The following is a 15,306-nucleotide window of genomic DNA, read 5'->3' as shown; positions in this document are numbered from 1 at the left end:
TAGATTTTATATGACATTAACATTTTCAGCATTTCTTTCTGGGGGAGATTTTGTCTGATCCATAACTAGATTCATGCTGTGCATTCTAGGCTTGAACACTACATCAGTGCTGTAATCTTCTCAGGGCATCACACTGAAGGCACACAGTGTTCATCTGCCCATCAATAGTGAAGTTAACGCCCATCACCTGACCAAATAGTTGTCCAGTTTCCTCACTATATAATTACTACTTTCCCCCTTGCAACTAGTAAGCAGTCTGTATGAAGACATTCTAATTCCATGCAAATATCCTGCTCCTCACTAAAATTTCCACCTAGATTTAGCATCCATTGATTTTCATTTTATCCAATATTCATTATGATGCTGACAAAATACTAACTTTTCAACTCCAGCACCTTGTCCACATTTCCCAGATAGCATTTAGTATTCGACTCTTGGCAACAGCTATCCCTTCTCCCTGGTTATTTATTATTGATAGGACCTCATCATTTCCTAGTTTTTCCACAATGGTTTATAATTATTACTTAATTATCATTATGCTCAGATTGTCCCAGATTTGGCCAGTGGGAGCTCATCCAAGTCAGCTTCTGTGTTCTTGTGACACGTTCCCTTTATTTTTTGAGCACTTCATTGCTTTCTGTTATGACAAAATGTCCCAGGCTCATCTTGTACCTTCTCTGTCCTCACCTCAAAATCAATCATTTCTCTCTGTGTCTTAATTCCCATAGGCGGAGATTGATGTAGAGACCAAGGTCTTGGCTCAGATTTCCAGTATTTATTACCATGCAAATCATTAGTTTATAAGTGTAAGTCTACATGGTGAAATAGTGCTAAACAGCTATTTGGAGAATTACTGGCCTAATATGATTGTATGATTTTTATTCCAAATTATGTCTTAAACATTTGTTTTCTAAGGTAATGCCATGAGTCTGTTGACTGCAATGCAAATCTGAACACAGAATTTGAGAAAGCAGAGCTGCAAGAGCCCTTGGTGATCAGCTATTCTATCACCTCATTTTAAAAATGAAGAAACTGAGTCTCAGACAAGATAAGAGTGTTATCTAAGGTCATAAAATCAGCCAATAGAAGCTATCATCTGATTTTTATCCAGTGCTATTTTCATGACACTACATTTACAGCTATGTTTTCTTTCACCAAAAAGTTAAGAAATGGTAATCATACAATATTTTTAAACCAAAATACTTGAATAAAGGAAATTCCTGTGAATTCTAAGGTTCTACAAGGACTCTAAGAATAGTTAATAGTTAATACTTTGGTTCCAGTCTGGGTGAAACTCTCCATCCGGTGGTCAGCATTAAGCACAATTTCTTTAACAACTTTATTAATCGTTTCAAAGAGGAGGGCAGCTATTCATCAGCTTTGCAGCTTTTAGAAAAATAAGCCCAGAGCTAGGATCTTAATTATCTAAGCCCCATACTGGCCTGTCCACTGCTTTTGCCTCCGTTTACCAGACAAAGTTATTGAAACTCAGGGAGCTTAAGTAACTTGTCTAAGATCAATGCGTGTAATGACAACAAACGGCATTGGTTTTTTTTTTTTAATCAAAGTAGAGTTGATCTACAATATTATGTTTGTTTCAGGTGTACAACAAAGTGATTCAGTTATATATACAAATATATACGTATATTCTTTTTTTATTCTTTTCCATTATAGTTTATTACAAGATATTGAATATAGTCCCCTGTGCTATATAGTAAACCCTTGTTCATTTTTATACAGTGGTGTGCATCTTTTAACCCCATACTCCCAGTATATCCCTCCTTCTTTCCCCTTGGTAACCATAAGTTTGTTTTCTATGTCTGTGTTTCTGTTTTGTACATAACAAATTCATTTGTACTATTTTGTAGATTCCACATATAAGTAATGTTGTATAATATTTGTCCTTCTCTGCCTCACTTACTTCAGTTAATGTGATAATCTCTACGTCTACCCATGTTGCTTCAAATAGCATTATTTCATTCTCTTTTATCGCGGAGTAGTATTTCAGTCGATATGAGTATCACGTCTTCTTTATTCCTTCATCTGCTGATGGACATTTAGGTTGCTTCCTTGTCTTGGTTATGATAAAGAGTGCTGCAATGAACATTGGGGTGCATGTATCTTTTGGAATTCGAGTTTTCATCTTCTACAGATATAGCATTTGATGCATTTGATATGACACCTGGTGTCTCTAAATCCTTATCCCTATAACTGGTCCCCTGTTGTTCACCTCTGCAACATGAGGGTAGGGCATATATGCCATCCCCAGAAATGACTGAATATGTCAGCTCAGGGAGAAGCAGAAGCCTGGAGAAATGAAAAACTGCCCTGAGTTTCACTGACACAGATGTCTGAGGCTGGCAGGGAGCCTAAAATAGAGGAGTTATTAAGTGCTGCTACGTTAGCTTGTGGAATGAGAAGTGCAAGCCAGTGGAATCCCCTTTGCCGGAGGTGTTCTAGGAGAGATTATATAACCTTCTCTCTGGAGTTACTACAGTGATATGCATCTATATAGACTGGTTTATACTATGGTTCTAGACTTTGGATCACAGAGCTCTTGGAGGGTAGTGAGTGGGATGGTGCTGGAGAAGTTGCCTAGACTTATAAGCCCAATAAATGTTATAGAGAGATTGAATAAATGATAAACCTTTCACATACATATCTTCTCATTCTTCAAATGCATCTAGATGCTATTATAAGATAAGACCATTGTGCTGAATTCATAGGGGATTTTTTTGGTCACTATGCATTTTCTCATTCAACAGATAGCAAAAGTCCACAACTTTTCTTATGCTCACGTTCTAAAAGACAAAGCCTTTACACTATACAATTATCACAATTTCCTTATGCAAAAGAAAATTTTCTCACTCAGAAATGAATTTCTGTATACTTTTACATAACCCACTTTCATCCCTGAAATAGCAAAGACATCATTCAGGGATCTTCACGTCCAAAAAAGGCAGAACAAATTGGAGAGAGTTCTGAAAAGTGCAGTGCCATGATTAAATAAAAGATCGATTACAGAGACTTCTTACAAAAAATAATTGAAGTGTACATGAGTTTGAATAAGCACCAGCAGGGAGATAAACAGTGGGGGTTTATAAACACCCTCTCACAGAGAGGGTGAGAGCATCATGATTACCTAGGAGATGTAAGTGCCAAGAGTATAGAAGTGTTATTTTGCTGCATGGGAGCTAAAGTAGGCTATCTGTGATTAAAGTAAGGAAGAACAGGAAGTTTGCATTTCCCACTGGTACTTCCTGTTTCACAGTGATCATGACACAGTGAAATTCAGAATAGAAAAGTTAAGAAATAAATCCATTCTGCATTCAATATTTTGAAAGGAGAACCATAGAAAAGCTGTGGATTTCAAGGAGAAAACCAAAGAGTTTATACATTCAATAACTTACAAGATGTTGAAAGACTATTTTAAAACAACTTGTTGGAAGACAAATGTATGCCAGAGTTCAAAAATTATCACGTGCTTGGAAAAGAAAGTCCTGTATGGCTTGCTGGGCTGTGAGAAACTGCCAATGTTATTTTTTAATTGTGTTTTAACCACATAACATAATATTTACCAACTTAACCAGTTTTAAGTGTACAATTCCCTAGTGTTAAGTATATTTATGTGGTCGTGAAACAGATCTCCCCAAACAGATCCCAAAACAGATCTCCTTTCAAAACTTTTTCATCTTGCAAATCCGAAACTCTATACCTATTAAACAATAACTTCCCATTTCCCCCTCCCCCCAGCTCCTGGCAACCACCGTTATATTTCCTATTTCTATTAATTTGACTACTTTTAGATACTTCATATAAATGGATTCATACCGTATTTGTCTTTCTGTAACTGCTTTATTTTGGTTAGGATGATGCCCTCAAGCTTTACCCATGTTGTAGCATGTGTCAGGATCTCCTTTCATTTTGAGGCCACATACTGTTTCATTCGGAGAAGGCGATGGCACCCCACTCCAGTACTCTTGCCTGGCAAATCCCATGGACAGAGGATCCTGGTGGGCTGCCGTCTATGGGGTCGCACAGAGTCGGACACGACTGAAGCGACTTAGCAGCAGCAGCAACTGTTTCATTGTGGGGGCTTCTCAGGTGGCTTAGTGGGAAAGAATCTGCCTGCTAATGCAGGAGATGTGGGTTCGACCTCTAGGCCGAGAAGATCCCCTGGAGGAGGAAATGGCAACCCACTCCAGTATTCTTGCCTGGAGAATCCCATGGACAGAGGCACATGATGGACACAACTGAGCACACACGCACGCACGTACTGTTCCACTGTACGTACATACCACGTTTTGTTTATCAGTTCATCCATAGAGGAACACGTGGACTGCTTCCACCTCTTAGCTATTGTGAATAGAGCCTGCCAATGTTTTTTACTTGGATTTGTCATCTGAGGTTTAATCCATTTATATGAACACATATGTGTGTGTGTGCTTTGTTCCTCAGTCATGTCCGACTCTTTGCAACCCCATGGACTGTAGCCCAGCAGGCTCCTCTGCCCATGGAATTTTCCCGTAAAGAGTACTGGAGTGCGTTGCCATTTCCTCCTTCAGGGGATCTTCCCGACCCAGGGATGAACGCACATAATGTTTGCTATTTCCTCCAACACAAGGGATAGAGGATTAACTGTTCAAAACTGGTCTTTTCCTGTCTTTAGCAAACAAGCCAAAAATTTAAAAAAATTCTACCACTAATAGCCAAAAGAAGCAAGCAAGCAACAAACAAGTAAATAAAAATGCTGAATATCTGAGTAGTCTGTCACCAAACAGCAACAGATCCACTGGGTGCTTATTAAACTGTTAAAGTTACACTTTGTCTTGAAAATAGAAGGGAATTTTATGCTCAAATATCACAGATTTACAAGTAGAAATTATCTGCAAATTCTTTGTTTATTATATAACTCTTTAGAAAAAAAACAGTTGGATAATATAGCCTAGATAGAATTCAGGTCGTTTTTGCATTTACTTCCTTCTGAAACAGTGGTTGTCAAGCCTGGCCATGTATCAGGATCTCCTGAAGATCTTAAAAATATGTTTTCTTGATTTCCATTCATAGTTACTGAATAAAAGACTCAGGTTGAGAGCCAATGCTTCAGTTTGATCCATAGACTCTGACTAGAATGGATCATGTGGTCACCAAGTCATCCTCCTTTGTTATCATGGAATCTTAAGCCCTTTCAAGAAACCTCTAGTTTCACAGAGAACTCTGCTCAATACTCTGCAATAACCTAAATAAGAAAATAATTTGAAAAAGAATAGATACATGTGTATGTATACCTGAATCACTTTGCTGCACGCTTGAAACTAACAACGACAACAAAAAAATAGAAAAGGAGAAGAAGATGATGAAGCCTCTGGCTTCTTCTTTATCAAAGGCTTCTTTTTCATCAGAAATGAATATAGCCATTTTATTTCTCTGTGGCTCTAAATGATTTCCGTGGTGTCTACCCTGTCAGCACTCTGTCATTATGGGCCACCACTTCCATGCCCAATGCCCATTGATCTACACAACCACCCTTGATTTTTCAAGTTACTACCCCCAATACAATGTCCTTTTTTCCCATCTCTGGATCAGAACCTCTGTGATTTCCAAAATGGCATTTAGTCAAACTGTTAAAGTATTCATTGAGAGGTACCAATAAGTTGCTCCACTGTTCCCAAGTGACATGTTCCTTTTGTAGAGGCTTCCAATGACCATGCCTTTTACTTTACAGGTTATCTTTCTCTCTCTCTCAAAGCCAGTACCATTTTTGTTGCCTCATCTGGGAAATATGTATTTTAGACGAGATGAGAAAGGGAGGGAAAGAAAGATTTAATATCTTTCTCATTATGCTTGAAATAATCAAATCCCTGGCCTATGCTCACCCATACCCAGCTACAGATGTTTTCCAAATTGTCACAAGTTTGTCATTTTTCCCCCTCCCTTAAATGTTCCCAAACTAACAGGACATTAAATGAGAAAATGCCTCTCCATAAAATTTGCTTATTTTACTATTTGTCTCCCTCAACATAGCATCCTTCTCATCATTTGTAATGTGCAATCAATCGCATACCCCTGGGAATGTTGTTCATTGGTCATTTACATGATTAAAGAATGGAGAAAATGAGACACTTCAAAGAATAGAGGTGTTTTAATAACCTCCAATTTGAATCTCTTCTTACTATCTACCCCCTGCTGACATAATATAACGAATATCACTACCTTCACTCTCTGAAAGCTTGGTTCAGATTTCCCCCCGTGTGATGCAGTGTTTTATTTACTAAGGATGCTAGAAATATGTCAGGCCATTAAGCCCTATGGGAATCCCTATTCTGGCTGGAACAAGAAGATTACCATGGATACGTCTCTGCTGCACTGGATGATCAGTAACAGCTGTTGAGCCAAGCTTGGGAGCCCTCTCAGACTGTTTATCACACAAATTGCATTAGGTAAAACTATAAATGCCACATCTCACTAGTGTCAGAGGAATTAGACATCTTACAGTAGCTTTGCCTGAAAGCAGAGTAGTCAACAGTTCCCAGAATTTCCCAAACCTATTTGCAATTCCCTGACCTTCAGTGACTGTCCTTGCTATCCAATGAGATGGATGGAATTCCTCTGTAATTGATCTCCACCCAAAGTCCACCCCAAGCCATGAGGTTAGCAGGTGGGGGAGAACAAGACAGTGGGGGGGAACCACCTTCAGAGGGCAGCTTAGAGTCCTTGGATTTTTTTATATTATATAACACAAATATAGGGCTTCTGCCAAATATACATTGAGTCTTGTAAGTGTCAGACTTGCAACTACAATATGTCATGATCAACTTGCTTTATGAAAGTATGGCGAACCTTGGAGAATCAGAGCTGAATTGACAGCCAACAAAGAAGTAAAAGACCTTGAGTGTCCTGTAAGAGTATGATAAGCAAATACTATGGCTACATATCATTCACAGGGAGCCCAACCCCCAGGTTAATTTATTTGTGAACCTCACCACTTCTACTGTGCTTCATATTCCACACTTGTGACCAGCAACCTGCGCTCTACCACAAGTGAGTTTCTCCTGTTGGTAAGGGGGAAAGTGGTGCTGGGGAAGTGAAAGTGATGGAGTTCATGTCACAAATACTGATGATGAGTTAGTTAGATTCTACTTCGGAGTGATGATTAACTCTTCACTACCTACAAAGTCTGGTCTCAGACTTGCAGCAAAGGTGGAGTCTGGGTTCTTTGATATAAAGTTAAAGAAAGACAAGCAAAGTCATTTTTTCTCATCAGTAGTGTCCCCATGGAAGGTCTTTCTTGACAGCATACTGCATTTAACACACCTTAAAAGAACTCTGCCCAGATAACTCTCTACAGGTGTCATTTTGTACTAGGCAAAACAAGACTTACTTTTGAAAAAAAGCTTCAGGGATATTGAGATACATGGTAGGGCAGGGTTTGTGGAGATAGTGAAAGTACATAAAAGTAATAAATAAAATGAAGTTCTAAACAAACAGTTCTATAAAAGAAAAGGCCAATGAAGAAAACACATTACCAGGGATATCAAGAAATCTCCCATTTTCTCTTTGAACAATGCAGTCAGTCTCCAAATGTATATATCAATGCTGACAAACCTGCATTAAGAGCTCCTAATGACAGCATTAACACAACCTGAAAAAGACATTTAGCATTAATTATATGAAAATTAATCAAATTAATGAATATTGATGAAAATCAGAGCTTTGAGCTGTAAGAACTCAAGCAAATAAAGCTATATGTAGAGACCTGATTAGCATCAAAAAGGAAGCTCCTAGATTAAAAGTGAGAGAAGTAGCTCTAAATTCAAGTTTAAAAACTCATGATCACAAACGAAGGAAGAGCTGTGTATGTTTCTTGATTAAGAAAGCAAATAGAAACAAAAAGCATGCATGCACTCTCCAACATCAAATTGGTTAGCACAAACCTTCCAACTAGAAGGAAGAGAAGTCCCAATGACAGTAAACACTCACTGAGTGAGGGCTTTATCATCAAAGTTCAGTGCACACCCAAGGATTTTGCAAGATTTTTAAACACAAGGATCAAAGACAAAAATCTGAAAGGAAGCAAAACATAGAAAATTCTTACAATACCAAAATAAACACATTGCTCTATTTCAAGATATAGCATAAGAAACATTAAGAAAAGGACAGGAGATGAAAGTGATAATAGAAGTCCTAGTCATTGCAGAATGTTGAAGCTCATTGGACTGTTAACTCATTTAAAACGTGACATTTTTCTGCAAAGATTCTTGGACTGGGATTCTAAAAAGCTAGGAACAGAGCTGGCTTTATGAGTGTGTGACTTGTGCAGTCACACAGGGTTTCACACGTCGAAAGGCCCTGCACTTGGTTTAATGCTCTCCTGTTGCCATCTTGAAACTGTTAATAGTTTTGGAATAAGGGACCTCACATCTTCAATTTGCACCCAGCCCCATAATTTATGTAGCTGACAAGCTCATAATCGAGGAATTTTTGAAGATGTGGAAAAACATGGCCTACTTAAAACAAAAGTATTAGAAAGTGGTCATTATTTTTAATTTCTAGTTTCTGTAACAGTTCTTGAAGCTACTGGTTCATCTATTAGGAAATTTACCCCATACTAAAGATGTTATTCTGAGATCTCCCCATTCCCTTACTGTTAGTTTTTTTAAAAGATGAATATGCTGTATATTTATGGTTCCTACCACTAAATTCAGTTTCTAATATTTTTGGTACTCAAAATGGATTTTTAACCAAAGATGTTACCAATCCTTTCATGAAGTAATATTGAGGATTTAGAATCCTTACCTGAAGTGGAAATTGTTGAAATCTTCCTAGCACAATTAAAAAGTTTCTAAAGAAAAACAACCCGATGTGGTTGTATTACAAGAAATACATGACAAATGGTCCTCTCAGTCACTACTGAATTATAAATATTTTAAACATCAGCTTATTGCTTCAGGGATCTCAAAAGCAAGAGGTGATGCCTTCTAATTGCTTTAAAAATCCCCATTTGATGTTCAAGGGCTTGAAGCAGAGCCTGATGGGTAATTGTATCTTAGCTAAAGGCAATCAGCTAAACAAATCATTAACAACATGCTCACTTTAAGCGCCATGTGCCCACAAAAGGCATTTTATACCTCAATCCTTTGAAAAATACATAAAATTTGGTGATGGGCGATGGATAACTAGCAGACTCTTTAATGCCCTGCTAAATGCAAAAATAGATCCATCCTCTTTTCCTGTCACTAATTTGGAAGTAAGTCACTGGGGAGTCTCACACTGCAATCTCAGCTGTCCAGTGGACAGACCATCTATAGGAGACTATTTTTTTATTCAACCATCAAAAAATTACTCCATATTGGATTATATTCTAACTTTCTCAATTTGAGCATGTCTGCATCAGCTGAAAAATAACATTGGCCAAAATTGCCTGAGTCTCTTACAAGCTTTCTGAAAATAGAAACATTAAAAAAGGGTTTAGAATGCAAGCATTGCAACTCCATTTTGTGAAGTGACAAAGTAGTAGTCAAGCTTTAGCAACAGTTGCTTTTTATCTTCACCCTAATTATACATGTGGGGTATCATGTGATATGCTTAAGATGCATTTAGTCTAATGGTTAAAAGGGTCTGTGCTATTGCCATCTTAAAAAGTGTGAAGTTCTGAGAAAAGAAAATTGTTGCTTCTGGCTGAGAAGTAGGTGCTCTCACCAGGAGGACTTCCCCATAATTCTCCATAATAACACTGCTGCTGCTGCTGCTGCTAAGTCGCTTCAGTCGTGTCTGACTCTGTGCGACCCTATAGACGGCAGCCCACCAGGCTCCCCCATCCCTGGGATTCTCCAGGCAAGAACACTGGAGTGGGTTGCCATTTCCTTCTCCAATGCATGAAAGTGAAAAGTGAAAGGGAAGTCACTAATGGTGGTCAATTTGTATTTTATGCTTAACCTATGTCAAATACTTTGTACACGTTATCTCCCGAATCCCAACCTGACTTTAAAGATGAAGAAATGAAGACTCACTAAGACACCCGATGAGTAAAAGGCAGAGCCAGATATAGAAGAAAGGAAGTCTATCTGACTCTCAAGCCCCTGTTTTTGACCAGTCCATTCCACTGGCTCTCAGCACATGGCTAGAGATGCTATGAGCAGAAAGAAAGAGGTATAGTTCCCATGAGGCAGGTAGGGTCTAAGACATTTAAGTTTGAAACATCCACTTAACCTATGCATTTTGTCTCTTTTCTGCTCAAAAACCTTTGTCTGGCATAGCAGATTTCTTACCTGGAATTCCAAATTCTCTGTGATCTGGCCCTACCCACATTTCTACACTTATTTTTTCCCACTTTTTTTTCACATATTTTCTGACTCAGTCATTAACTGAACCAAAGAAAGAAAGAAAAAAAGTAGGGGCCCCTGAGCTAGTTCCTAAACTGTTTTAAATGAAATACTCCCCTTCCTCCTTTCTCAATCACTAGTGACCTTAAGCGTTTTGGGGGTCACCAACTATTTGCCTCCTCAGACTTTGCCACTAAGAGTCTTTGAGGACTATTTCAACCAAACTGGTATCACAGAGAGAAACATGTAAGTACATACACCTGAAGGAATTATTTCACTTAGCAAACATGTAGTGGGACTGGACTGGGTCCTAGGGGCCAAAGCAAACACAGTCCCTGCCTTCCAGGAGTCTTCAGTCTAGAATCTCATGATCTTTTCCAACTGCTGCCCTAATCTTTTCACCTTTGTAGTTACACTTCTTGAAAAGTCTGTATTCATCGCACACACTGCCTTATCTCCAATTCTCTCCATAAACCACTGCAGTATACCTTTTTCCTCATAGTGAAATCTTTTTTAGCAAACCATTAACTACTTCTCCCACCTTTTTAGTATAAACTAAACAGAACTGGTTAGTCTTATTTCTTAACATCTCTGGAGAATTTGGCATTATTGACCTCATCTGCCTACTTGAAATTCCCTTTCCCACCCTCCCCCCTTTTTATGGCATAATGCTCTTCCGGTTTTCCTCTCTATCTTTCCCTACTGGATCACTCATACGGGTTCCTCTTAAATGGTGGTATGCCTCAAGGTTCTGCTCTTATCTCCCTCCTATGCTCACTCTACATCATTATTTTTTAAGTATGATTCTGAGATCACGTGGGTCATCATGCCCTAAGATGCTCAGCACAAATGTAAATTTAATTAATCGCCCCTTATGACTTCCCTGGTGGCTCAGATGGTAAAGAATCTACCTGTAATGCAGGACACCCGGGTTCAATCCCTGGGTTGGGAAGATCCCCTGGAGAAGAAAATGGCAACCCACTCCAGTATTCTTGCCTGGAGGATCCCATGGAAGAGGGGCCTGGCAGGATATAGTCCATATAGTCCATGGTGTTGCAAAGAGTTGGACATGACTGAGAGACTAACACTTATCATTTGAGAATCTCACAACATCCCAACATCTGCATTTTAATTCAGCACCCTAGGTGATCCAGATTATACCTTAAATACTGAAAATCAGTGTGCTATGTACACATTATCTCCTAGACAATGTTAATCTTTCTCACGGCTTCAGTTACCAGCTATATACTGGATGTGGAGAATGGTAAGTTAGTGGCTGGAAGACAAGGAAATGAGAAATTTTCCTTGAGATGGCTTCTGGTATCTCTGTGAAGCAGGAGTTGAAATTATATTCTGAAAATGAGAGCATAGGTTGGGAATGGAAAAAAGCAGCAGATCAGGGAAATACAGAAACTCAGCGAGTAATGTGGAAGACCCAGTTGAGACAGCAAGCAAATTAGGAAGGTATCATGAAATTCTCTGTATATTGCAGAATTTGTTTCCCCAGCAGCCTTGGTATTGAAGTAGAGAAAGCAAATCGATTGATTGATCCAGAAGTTGAATTTTTGCCAGGAGGTATGAATATAAAGTTATGTTTCAAGTAAGGGAAGATACCAATACGAATATGGACGTTGTAGACCACAGGATCCAGGCTACATAGAGAAGGGAGTAATGAGACGGGACCAATAGAGGTCTTGGTACCATCAAAGTACAGGTGTAGTAAGAGGAACAGAATGAAAGAACTGGAAAAATGCATGTCTGTTGATAGAGTGGGAAATAGTAATAGAAGATGTCAAATATGAAGCAGTTTTTGGTAATGACTAAGTACAGAATGCTGTCATGGAAGTGGGGAGTTAACAAAGATAAAGGAATAATGGTGTTGGAGAAGACTCTTGAGAATCCCTTGGACTGCAAGGAGATCCCACCAGTCCATCCTAAAGGAAATCAGTCCTGAGTGTTCATTGGAAGGACTGATGCCGAAGCTGAAACTCCAATACTTTGGCCACCTGATGAGAAGAACTGACTCATTTGAAAAGACCCTGATGCTGGGAAAGATTGAAGGCGGGAGAAGAAGGGGACGACAGAGGATGAGATGGTTGGATGGCATCACTGACTCAATGGATACGAGTTTGAGTAAACTCCAGGAGTTGGTGATGGACAGGGAGGCCTGGCGTGCTGCAGTCCATGGGGTCCCAAAGAGTTGGACACAACTGAATGACTGAACTGAAACTGAAAGAAATAGAGGCCAGTATATTAGAAAGGTTGTCCATTTTGGACATTGGTGTAACCAAGGATGAAGGTGGCGCGTCTGAAATGGTGAAGGCTGTGAGTCAAAGTCCCTAGTGGATGAGGGAATGTGGTCAATGGCAGCAGAAGGGACTGAGTATCTTGTGTGCTGGAAAACATCTAATTTATTTGTCAGATTTTCTACTGCAATATACAAGATTTTTCAGTCTATACCAACCTAAATTTCTAGCCTGATGACAATGTATTCATCTTCGTACAACCTTCATTTCAGCCTCAGTGGCTATTGCCATTCCATGAACCAATGGCATATGGTGCATTATGCATTTCTTTATTCCTTCTCTGAACTTCAGCAGTACTTGACTGGAGCCACACCTACAATTAAGTTCTTTTATTACAGTTATGTGCATACATGCTTTCTAACCCTACTAGTATCTTTGATTCCAGGGATGATGTCATATTTACCATTGTAACACCATTTTAGCACCTAGTACAGGGCTTTTCACACAGTAAGTAATTGACAAATATTCAAATATTTGTTGAATATTGATAAGGTTGTAAAATTATGAATGGAATATGTCTCAGCTAATTACAGAACTGCTAAGTTAGTTAAGCAAAGATACATGTTTATTCATTCCCATTAAAGAAGTAATTTACTTTTTATGGCTGGAAAGTTCTACAAATTAAACATTGGCAGAAGAAGAATCTGCACAGAGTCTGGCTCAATAAGATATAGAGTTTTTGATAAGAGGTGAACAGTCATAACAGATTGAAACATTCTTGTAACTCCAAGCACAATATTGATTTCCTAGGATGTAGGTGTCTCTTTAGAAAATGTCATTGACAAGAAGGTTTGAAGGTAATCTATAGCCTATGAACACATCAAAGAATAATGTAAATAGGATGAGATGACATAAAATAAAATGAGACATAAATATCCTCGTTATTATGTTCCCTGTACATTGTGTGCCTAATGCCTAATATTAAGATATGTTATGCAACCTGATTTTATGTTTCACTTTCTAATAAGTTAATGTTAATCTAATATCTATATGCATAGTTGTTACATAGACTATAGATATAGGTGGCTCAGGCTGTAAAGAGTCTGCCTGCAATGTGGGAGACCCAGGTTCAATCCCTGATTTGGAAAGATCCCCTGGAGAAGGAAATGGCAACCCACTCCAGTATTTTTGCCTGGAGAAGTCCATGGACAGAAGAGCCTGGTGAGCTACAGTCTATGGGGTTGCAAAGAGTCAGACATAACTGAGCTACTAGCACACACACATTATATACAGTATATATGTTATATATGCCCATATTTTTAAGTAGTATATGTACATATTTTTAACTTAAAATAACATTCCTTGATATTTTCAGCATAAAATTACTCATTGAAAATCTAAATTTGTGAGATAAAATAGATCTCCTTTAAGATTTTTCTTTTAATTATAGAGAAATATAACAATCTATTCAGGAACACTCTCTTTTCTCTCAGAGCAATCCTGAAAACACATAGGTCAAATTCAGTAATAATGAAATCAGAGGGTCGAGTCCTTTTATTGCCCACTGTTGCTTAGAATAAGTAAGCTATAATCTGCACGTTTTTTCTTTAAAAATTGATTTGTTAAGATATGATTAACAAATAAAAAGCTTGCATATGTAATGTATATAATGATGAGTTTGGAGGTAAGTATACATTCATTGAAACCATCACCACAATCAACACCTCAAACCTACTTATTATTTCCAAAAGTTCTCTCCCACCTTATTTGTTTGTTTAATATGATAAGGACACCCAACATAAAGTTCACCCTTTTTGGCAATTTTTAAGTACTATTAGTTATCTAAAACAATCAAACTTATAGAAACTTCTTGGTTGCCAGAAGGTCTGGAAAGAAGAGATAGAGAGCTATTAGTCAAAGTGTACAAGTTTCAGTTATGCAAGATGGGTAAGTCCTAGAAATCTAATTGCAGCATATACATAAAAACCAGAGCTTTGAAATTTTTTGTTATAGAGGTTTTGTTACAGAGATGGCACTTTACTAGAGATGTACTTTTACTTTTAGCATAAGGGTTAGCGTTTTCTCCCCCAGAATAAGAGGACCTTGGAACATGAACAAAGAAAAGTGTAGAAGTAGCAGAGTTTTCGGAGAAGGTGATGGCACCCCACTCCAGTACTCTTGCCTGGAAAATCCCGTGGACGGAGGAGCCTGGAGGGCTGCAGTCCATGGGGCCGAAAAGAGTTGAACACGACTGAGTGACTTCACTTTCACTTTTCACTTTCATGCATTGGAGAAGGAAACGGCAACCCACTCCAGTGTTCTTGCCTGGAGAATCCCAGGGACGGGGGAGCCTAGTGGGCTGCCGTCTATGGGGTCGCACAGAGTCGGACACGACTGAAGCGACTTAGCAGCAGCAGCAGCAACAGAATTTTATTTGGGAATTTAAGAGAGACATACAGGTTTCAGTTTACAAGGATAAAGGTGCAGTCACCATTAGGTGAAAAGTATTAAAACTAAGAACTTGTTCATATTTAAAGTTGAAAACTAAATTCCACATGTAGCCCATTCTCAGGTGTTCCTAACGTATTATGGTACGTAATAATGGAGACCATTTTACACCTAGAGTTTTGTCTTGGGCATGATATAGTCAAAGGAGTCCTGAAACCACCCCACAACTAACTTTTTTGCCAATATCAGAGCTGATACCTGCTCCGAACATGTATTCTTCAGAAGGGCCC

The sequence above is a fragment of the Bos indicus genome, chromosome X (genome assembly GCF_029378745.1).
Source record: "Bos indicus isolate NIAB-ARS_2022 breed Sahiwal x Tharparkar chromosome X, NIAB-ARS_B.indTharparkar_mat_pri_1.0, whole genome shotgun sequence".
Taxonomy (NCBI): domain Eukaryota; kingdom Metazoa; phylum Chordata; class Mammalia; order Artiodactyla; family Bovidae; genus Bos; species Bos indicus.
The sequence above is the reverse complement of the archived record's forward strand: the minus strand, read 5'-3'. Positions refer to the sequence as shown.